Source organism: Lynx canadensis, chromosome D3 (genome assembly GCF_007474595.2).
Source record: "Lynx canadensis isolate LIC74 chromosome D3, mLynCan4.pri.v2, whole genome shotgun sequence".
In the NCBI taxonomy this organism is placed as follows: domain Eukaryota; kingdom Metazoa; phylum Chordata; class Mammalia; order Carnivora; family Felidae; genus Lynx; species Lynx canadensis.
Window position 1 is genome coordinate 37,845,706 of NC_044314.2, and position 9,581 is coordinate 37,855,286.

General features: G+C 39.2%; 1 protein-coding gene across 1 annotated transcript in view; it reads left to right on the top strand.

Moving 5' to 3' along the window:
- LOC115498716 overlaps positions 1-9,581 on the top strand; it is an 86,593-nt gene that overhangs the window by 41,318 nt on the left and 35,694 nt on the right. The gene's annotated exons all lie outside the window — the stretch shown is intronic.

Sequence of the window (9,581 nt, forward strand, 5' to 3'; positions counted from 1 at the left end):
GATTAGATTACAAGTCAATAAAATAGAAAAATAAGAGAAAAAAACATATATATATATATATATTTTTTTTTTAAGTTTATTTTGAGAAAGAATGCAAAGAATCAAGGTGGGGCAGAGAGAGGGAGAGAGAGAGAGAGAGAGAGAGAGAGAGAGAGAGAGTGAGAGAATCCCAAACAGGCTTTTCACTATCAGTGAGGAGCCTGATGTGGGGCTCAAACCCACAAACTGAGATCACGACCTAAGCCAAAGTCAGACACTTAACCAACTGAGTCACCCAGGTGCCCCTCTATATTCTTTTTAAACCAAAAGCTAACTTTTAAAAAAGATTAATAAAATTAATAAACTTCTAGCCAGACTCATGGAGGGGGCAGGGGCACGGGGAAAGAAAGAAAATACAAATTACATCAGGAATGAGAGGTGTGACATTAACGTATATAATTAAAAAAATTTTGTTTTGAGAGACCGAGCGAGTGGTGGAGAGAGGCAGAGAGAGAGAATCTTAAGCCTCATGCTCAGGGCAGAACCCCAATGGGTGCTCAATCCCACCACCCTGGAATCACAACCTGGGCCGAAATCAAGAGTGACACTCAACCGACTGAACCATGCAGGTATCCCCGTTATACAAATTCTTATCCACATAAATATTTGTAAAGTTTGCTAACCTCCACATTGCTGATTCCAATACTCATTTCTTAGACTTCTATTACTCGAGCCATCAGCCGCAGTATTTTGCGTAATTGACATTTTCATTTGGCGTCAAGAACAACATGCCTGGGTTTTCTCTGCTTCGTGGGGCATTTCTTCTCAGTCTCAACGGTGCTATTTCCTCATGGGTCTCTAGACTTTTATATGTTGGAGTGCCTGAGGACTCAGTGTTCAAATCCCTTTTCTTTTCTACCTACATTCTCTTCCTAGGTGATGTCATCTCTTTAAATACCATCTATGACTGCAAAATCTGTATCTCGGCCTAGACCTCTTCTCTGAACTGCGGCCTTATGTATCCTAGGAATAGCCACTTTGATGCCTGCTTTAGTCTTGGTTCCTAAGAAAACAGAGCCTAAGATAAAAAACCTTATTGTTAATACTTTATTGGGGTGATGCAATCCCAGGAAAGGATAAGTGAGGGTAAACGGGAGGTGATGAAGGGTAGGAGAATACAAGTGGGTGTTACTGAGCTGTCCACAGCTTCAGAACAGCTGTTTGCTTAGTCTCACTGTGTTCAGAGCGCAAGTGCTATAGACCACTTCATCGCACCTCACCATGGGGTAGGGGAGGAAGAAGACTTTTCTGCAGACTCTCCCTCCCTCTGGTCAGTTTCTATCAAAGGCCATGAATTCCTCCTCTCCAGCAGCCACCACTAGGAAGCCACGCTCTAAGACAATACAGCACGGGAGGAGTGGGAGTCCATCCCTGCAGTCTTGTGGGCTTGCAGCCTCAGGGGTGGAGGTGCAGGCCATCTTCTTAGAGGGTTATCAGTATCAGAGCAGAACACCCACTCTGCAAATGGGAGGCAGTTTTTAAACTGGGTTTGGTACAATGACTAATTAGGCATCTTAAATCTAACATGCCCTAACATCAAACCTTTAATTTGTGCCCAAACATGTTCCTTTTATAGTTTTCTTTATCTTAGAAAGTGGCGATTTTGTCCTTCCTATTGCTCAGGCCAAGGGCCTTGCTGCTTCCCTGCTTGCTGTATTTTACTGTGTTCTCAGCATAGCAGCCAGATCATTTAAGTGCTGCTGATCATTAAGTCAGACGATTATCACTTTGGCTCAAAATCCCCTTCCTTTTTGCCCTATTTAAATGTCAAAGGGGAACTGCATGTGCCACTTACTCTTAAACTATTCAGAAAAAAACTACATAGATAGATAGATAGATAGATAGATAGATATCTGGATAAACAAAACAGGCAGATAGAGAATTATAAAGAAATTATAATAAAATGTCGACATTTGGGGAATCTGGGTGAAGGGTATACAGGAATTCTTTGTACTCTTCTTGCAATTTTCTAGAAGTTTGAAATTATGTCAAAAGTCAAAGTTAAAGAAAATTTAATAGCCCAGAAAGGGGGAGGGAGAATTATTAAAGGAAAATCAGGGTAGGTGCTATTATTGAGAAAGCTTGAGGCAGGGGCAGGGTGCAGGGGATACTGAGAAAGCAATTAGAAATATTCATTATAGTCATAATTTAAAATGATGTAGAGCTATCTATGCTCATGGATATATAAAATGTTCATATTTAGTTTAAAATGTCCCAATATTTAGTTTATCAATATTGGTATCATTTTTGGAAAAAAAGTACATATATATGTAGAATGGCATACACTGAAATTCTAGGTTTGCAAAATAGGTTTCCAGAGACAGTGACTTCTATCTTTATTCTTTTACATATTACCATTTTTTTCTTTTTACAATAAGCTAGCAGCACATTTATAATCAGCCAAAAAAAAAAAAATCAAAAAATGTTAAAAAGAAAGTAAATTCTCATTTAGGTCAGGGGTCAGCAAATGTTTTCTGTAAAGGGCCAGATAATAAATATTTTCAGCTTTGGGGCCCTACAGTTTCTGTTGCGACTATGCAACTCTGCCATTATAGCAAAAAGCAGCCATGGATAATACACAACAAATAGGCATGGCTGGGTTCCATTAAAACTTTACAAAAACAGGTGGCAGGCTGGCGTTCTTGTAGTACTTTGCTGGCCCCTAATTTAGATGGATACTTTTTTCCCTAGAGTATGGCTTATAGGCATGAAATGTTCTCATTCCTATAGGACTTCGTATGGGGCCCTCTGGACCAGCTGATGGTCTGAGAATTTCACTGGCCCCGTGCAATTACCTGTATCATTGAGTTAGCAGACTAAATGAAATTCAATGTAAATATCTAACCAAAAACCACACTTATAAGCAAATAACACTTTGTCTAGAGAAGTGTAATGTGATAAATATGCATTGTATGATATTGTAGATAGATTCAGTCTGTCATAGAACTGGATCCCCACCGTTGGAAAGAAGATTCCTTTCAATATGCCCTGGAGGCTCAGCTGTAGCTCCCTGAAGCTAGAGTGATCAGGGGCCTGAGGATATCTTAGGAAGATGTGGAAAGATGCGTATGTCAAAATCCTGGAGAAAGCCAGGCTCCTCCTGGTCTTGTTCCAGGAATAAAATCTTCCTCTGTAAGGAGCATAATCCACAGCTTCCATAAAATTAGTTGGGTAATATACCATATTTTCCTATTACCTGAAGAGTTTGTGTAAGATTGGTTTATTTCTTCCTTTAATGTCTGGAAATATTCCCCACTGTGATATCTGGCTTGGAGTATTTATGGGACAAATTTTAAATTACAGATAATTTCCTTAATAGACCCAGAACTATCCAGATTTTATATTTCTTCTTGTGTTAATTTTGGATAAAATTTCAGAATTTTTGATAAAATCATTAATGGCATCCTTTATGTTATATTTGTAATGGCTATAGATCTATAGTAATGTTCACTTTGGCATTCCTTACACTGACACTGACAAACGGTACTTTTTTTTTTTTTTGACCAGTTTTGCTGGGGGATTATCACTTGTATTCTTTTCAAAAACTGAACTGAAATATTTGTTTTCTATTTCATTAATTCACAATCTACTATTTCTTTCCTTTCACTCTTTTTTTTTAAATTTTTTTTAACGTTTTATTTATTTTTGAGACAGTGAGAGACAGAGCATGAACAGGGGAGGGTCAGAGAGAGGGAGACACAGAATCCGAAACAGGCTCCAGGCTCTGAGCTGTCAGCACAGAGCCCGACGCGGGGCTTGAACTCACAGACTGTGAGATCATGACCTGAGCCGAAGTCGGACGCTTAACCGACTGAGCCCCCCAAGCGCCCCTCTTTCCTTTCACTCTTGTTTTGTTTTCAAAGAAACCGTTTATTTTCTGCCGACCATATTTCCCTTTTCTGTTTAACAGTCTGTGGAAGAACAGCTTAAAACCACTCAGTGGTCATTCCTAGCCATTCAGTGGCCTGAGCAGTGGGAGCCGCAGACCAGTCTTCAGTGGCAGGCTGCACGCTCAGGTCTTCAGTAGGGATCTGCTGAGTAGGCACAGAGGCACCTGCCTACCTTCCGAGCAGTCAGGGAGCTCAGGTTGAGAAGCAGTAACTCCAGGAACTGGAGCAGTCCATTCACCCTGAAAGTCATTCGTGGTCATAGCCTTTTCAGCAGGCCTTTTCATGGCCAGCATCTGTGGGCCAGCATCCACCTCACCAGACCCAGTGAGTGAGCCTCCTCGCTGCCCGGGATGGCAATGTCCACATAGAGCAGATGAGTTCGTGTTGACACACAGCAGTGGTAGGCAGGCCAACATAAGACACCTCTGTGAGAGGCTGGTAGTCAGCCCTGGGATGAGCAACCACCAGAAGTCCTGGCTCCCGCAAGGCTGCCTGCATCTGGTTAGTGAAGTTTCCGGGAGAAAAGCGGCCAGCATTAGGGGTGTGTGGAGTTATTTCTGGAGAGTGTATTGTAAGGCCTGGGAAAGTGAATGGGGTAATTGCTGAAACGTCAGCGATGTTCCAGTTTCAAGGCTGTCGGACGCGATAGCACTATGAGAACAGAGCCCCACGATCTCCCAGGAGCCGGTTAGGAGACAGACCCATTGTAATTGCCTAGCAGTCCTTGGAACTGCACATCTTCCCTACATGCTTTCACGTAAACACCAGATGTCTGGAGGGTCTTTGTGTTTTCCTCCCACGCTTCTTTGGTGTTTATACCTGATGAACATAAAATAAAGACCATGTGCAGTTGGCTGCTGCTGCTGTTTCGCTGGCAGAGGCAGCCCTGCCCGTCTGCTCAGTCTAAGGGTCTGAGAACATTTTCTTCAGTGCGCGGCTACAGGGGTGGCTCCAGCGACAGCAGCAAACTTCAGCACAACTCGCTGGCCAGTATTCCCGGAGGCCATGACACTGACATCAGTTGCGTTTCAGTGGCAACAATGACATGAGAGGCCAGCAGAAGCTTCTCCTAGGTTCTCTTCAGATTTATGATAAAGATGCCATCACTTTTCCTTTTGTAGAGGTGCTTTTCCATTTAGAAGTCAAGTTGCTGCCCTTAAGCGGGTTCCTGCTGCAAGGAATTTGAGAAGACGCTGTTCCCTCATTTGCAGGACATCAAACGTTCTGGACATGGTGCAAATTTCCCTTTAAGTTACAATGGGAACCCAGAACAGCAGTGTGTGAACTTCTCTCTACATTCTTTCTTCAGATTTACTTGCTATTCTTTTTTTAATTTCTTGCAATGTATATTTAAATCATTGAACTGCAGCCCCTTCTTTCCTAACACATGCACTGAATGTTACAATTTTTTTTTACTTTTAATTTTTTAAAATAAATTTCTCTTTAATCAGGGCTTTAGTTGTATTCCATAATTTCTATTTTTGTCTTGAGAAAAATACCTTTAAATTTTCCATTATGCTTGCTTCTTTTATTCATAGGTGATTTATTTATTTTTTAAAGTTCATTTATTTATTTTGAGAGAGAGCGTGTATGCATGTGGGGGACAGGCAGAGAGAGGGAATCTCAGGCGGGCTTTGCACTGCCAGCCTGCTGTGGGGCTCCCGACATGAAGCTCAAACTCACAAACTGCCGAGATCATCGAACAATTAACCAACTGAGTCACCCAGGTGCCCCATCATATGTGATTTGAACGGTCTTAATTTCCAAACACTTGGGAATTTTTTTAGTGCGTATGTGTGTGTGTTACTGATTTCTAGCTAATTTCATTGTTGTCTGAAAACATATGTTAAGTCTTGCTGTCCAATGTGGTAGCCACTAACCAGAGGTGGCTATTTAAATTAATTAGAATTAAATAAAATGTAGTTCATCAGGCACATTAACCACATTTTAAAATGTGAACAATACTGACAAGAACATAAAAAGTTCTATTGCACAGCACTGCTCTAAATTATTTCAATCTGATGAAATTTGGTGAGGCTTGCTTTACAAGCAAGCACATGGCAAGTTTTGGTAAATGCCCTCTGCATACCTTAAGGAGGTTTTCTGTCATTGTTGGTTGCACTGTTATCTATATGTCAATTAGGTCATTTTGTCAATTATATTATCCATGTATACTATATTCTTTCTTTTTTAAGTTTATTTATTTACTTTGAAAGAGAGAGAGAGGGAAAGAGAGAATCTCAAGCAGACTCTACACTCAGTGGAGAGCCCGATCTCATGACCGTGAGATTATGACCTGAGCCAATATCAAGAGTCTGCAGCTTAATTGACTGAGCCACCCAAGTATCCCTATACTCCTCTTTCACTGTAGATATTACAACAGGCATTCTTGTTTTATTAGAATCCATTATAAATTAGTACTTCTACCATTTCCCTGATAACGTACTTAGGTCCTGATTTGAGGCATTATTATATTTTCTTATAACCCATCTTCATTTAGATTTGCCCTCAGATTTACACTTTCCGTGGCTCTTCATTTCTTCTTAAACTTGTTTTTCAGTCTGGAATCATTTCCCTTTTTCCTGAAGAACTCCTTTCAGTATTTGTTTGAATCTATGGGCAGTGAATTCTCTTGTTTTTGTTTATCCGGAAATGTCTTTACATTGCCTTTAAAATTTTTTAATTTAATTTTATTTTTTTGAGTATAGCTGACATACAATGTCACACTAGTTTCGGGTGTATAACATAGGAGTCAACATCTCTACGTGTTATACTATGTTCACCACAAGTGTAGCTACTGTATGTCACCATACATATTGACTTTGCTTTTAAAAGTTTTATTTCCAAGATATTGTATGATTTTCTGGCATTATGTTGAGAAGTTATCCTCAGTCTTATTTGTTGCTTATTTGAATATAATGTGTTTTTTTCTTTTTTTATATATATTTTTTCTTTTCCTTTGGTTTTGTTAGGTACTATGATGTCCTCAAGTGTATTTTTCTTTGTATTTATTCTGCTGGGTGTTTGTAGTGCTCCTTTAATCTATGGCTTGATATTCATGAGTACTGGAAAATTCTCGATCACTCTTTCTTTAAATAGAGCCTCTTCTCATCATCTCTTATCTCATTTTGAGGCTCAAATTATTTGTATGTTAGATCTTCTTACAATATTAGGTATGATGCCTATGCTCTCCTCTGCATTTTGTTTCTTTTTCCCCTCCCTGCTTCCGCCTTGGTGTTTATTTACATCTTTCAGTTCACCAATCTCCACTTCAAAGTATCCAATCTGCTGGTAATCCTATCAATTGAGCTCTTAATTGCAGTTGTTATATTTTTCAGGTGTAGAACTTCCATAAAACAGTTTTCATAGATTTTATTAGAATCTATTAGAATCTATCTAATAAATTCTGGTAACATTAATATTTTGTTGAGTATATTAATTATAGTCATTTTAAAGTCCATGTCTGGTAACTCCAATATCTTTATCACTTGTGATTTTATTTCTAAACATATGTTCTTTCTCTTGGTCGAGGTAGCTTTTTGCATATTAATTTTTTATTGACATATAATTCACCTGCCATATAATTTACTATTTTAAAGGGTTGACTCCAGTGGTTTTTAGTAAATTCTAAAATATGCAGCAATTGGCACTAATTCCAAAACATTCCCAGCACTCCAAAAAAGATACCCTATACCCATCAGCAATCAAACAGCCAAACTTCCAAGTGGTTGCACCATTTTATATCCCCACCAGCAACATGAAGAAGGCTCCAGTTTTTTCCACATCCTTGTCAACGCCTGTTACTGTCAGATTTTTTTAAATTAGATTTGTATAAGTAGTGTTACTTTTATAACTCATTTCTAAGACCTAGTGAGCAGGTTGATTTAGAGAACTGGGGAGAGTGAGGAGCGTAGGATGGCTACCAGTTATTTCATCTGTACGGCAAGGTGTTTAGCAGTGCAGTTCACCAGAACAGGGAATTCAGAAGGAAGATATCATGCGGGTGTGTGTTAAGCTCATGACACTAGGTAGAAGTGTGTAGTAAGCAGACGGCTCTTAAAATTTACTCTCAGGAGAGGGGGGTACACTTCAGATATAAACTCCATCATCCTATTTTCTTCTTCATTTTTTTAATTCCCAAAGGAACAGATGATAATTCATTGTACACTTTTTTCCTACTGACTTCACAACTTATCATCATGTGAATACCTTTTAGCTCCTCTACTAGTGACCCTCATGCTTTTATTTCCAGGCTTCCAAAATAGTTTTTCTTTCTGTCCTTCCCTATTTATTTATTTATTTATTTATTTATTTATTTATTTATTTATATTTTTGAGAGAGAGAGAGAGCGTGTGTGAACACAAGTGAGCAGAGGTGGGGCAGAGGGAGAGGAAGAGAATCTTAAACAGGCTCATGCTTAGTGCAGAGCCCAAAGTAGGGCTCTATCTCATGACCATGAGATCATGACCTGAGCCAAAATCAAGAGTGGTACACTTAACTGACTGAGCCACCCAGGCGCCCCTTTCTTTCCCCTTTTATTTTATTCTTCTGAAGGCAGTAAGACGATCATGTCATTTCTTCGTTCAAAGACCTCAATGGCTTTCCAGTACCTTGAGAACAAAATGCAGAAATATGAAACTTAACCCAGCCATAACTAGTACTTTTCTATTTTCCATATGAGACTAAACGCCAGAAAGTTGAAGTGCCTGCTTGTTTAGCATCGCATTCCTTAAGTCTTTTCTCCTACCTCGTTTTTTATTTCCATTTCATTCTTTTTTTTTTTTTAACCTTTTATTTATTTTTGAGACAGGGAGAGACAGAGCATGAACAGGGGAGGGTCAGAGAGAGGGAGACACAGAATCTGAAACAGGCTCCAGGCTCTGAGCGGTCAGCACATAGCCTGACGCGGGGCTCGAACTCACGGACCGCGAGATCATGACCTGAGCCGAAGTCGGCCGCCTAACGACTGAGCCACCCAGGCGCCCCTCATTCTGACTCTTTTAAGTACATGTTTTAGTAATTATTTTCATGAACTGTTGATCATAAGGGCAGGAACTCTTTCTCACCCCTTCAGTAGCACTTAGTAGAGTATGATGCTGAATGTTTATTGAATGAACATACTTCACATCATTTCACATACTTGCTTGCTTCTTGTTGTTGACTACTTTGTTGACTACTTCCTTCTGCCTTTATGCTTCTACTCCCATCCTTCAAAACTCAAATTTCAAGGGCTCCATAAACTTTACCTTTTCTTTCTAATCATAATTGAACCTTACCTCCTCTGAGCTCTTATAAGCATCTTGTCTACCCTTATGATTACACTGAGCCATGTGTTTTCTGTATACATCAGGCTTTGTCACTTATGCTTTGTTGGGACAGTATATTCGTCGTATAGTAAAACCGAAAGAAAAATACCTTGCACGTAGTAAATAACAATGTGTTAAAGTGAAATATTAACTGGGTGATTTTGGGGAATATTCAAAGTAAAGGACAATAATGGAATTTTAACAAGCGGTTAATACTAGAAAAACAATTTGAGATTTTTATTTTTAAAAAAGTTTCTATTTTTCTGTTGAAAACTTTGCATATATATACATATATATATATATATATATACATATATATATATATATATACATGTGTGTAGCCTAT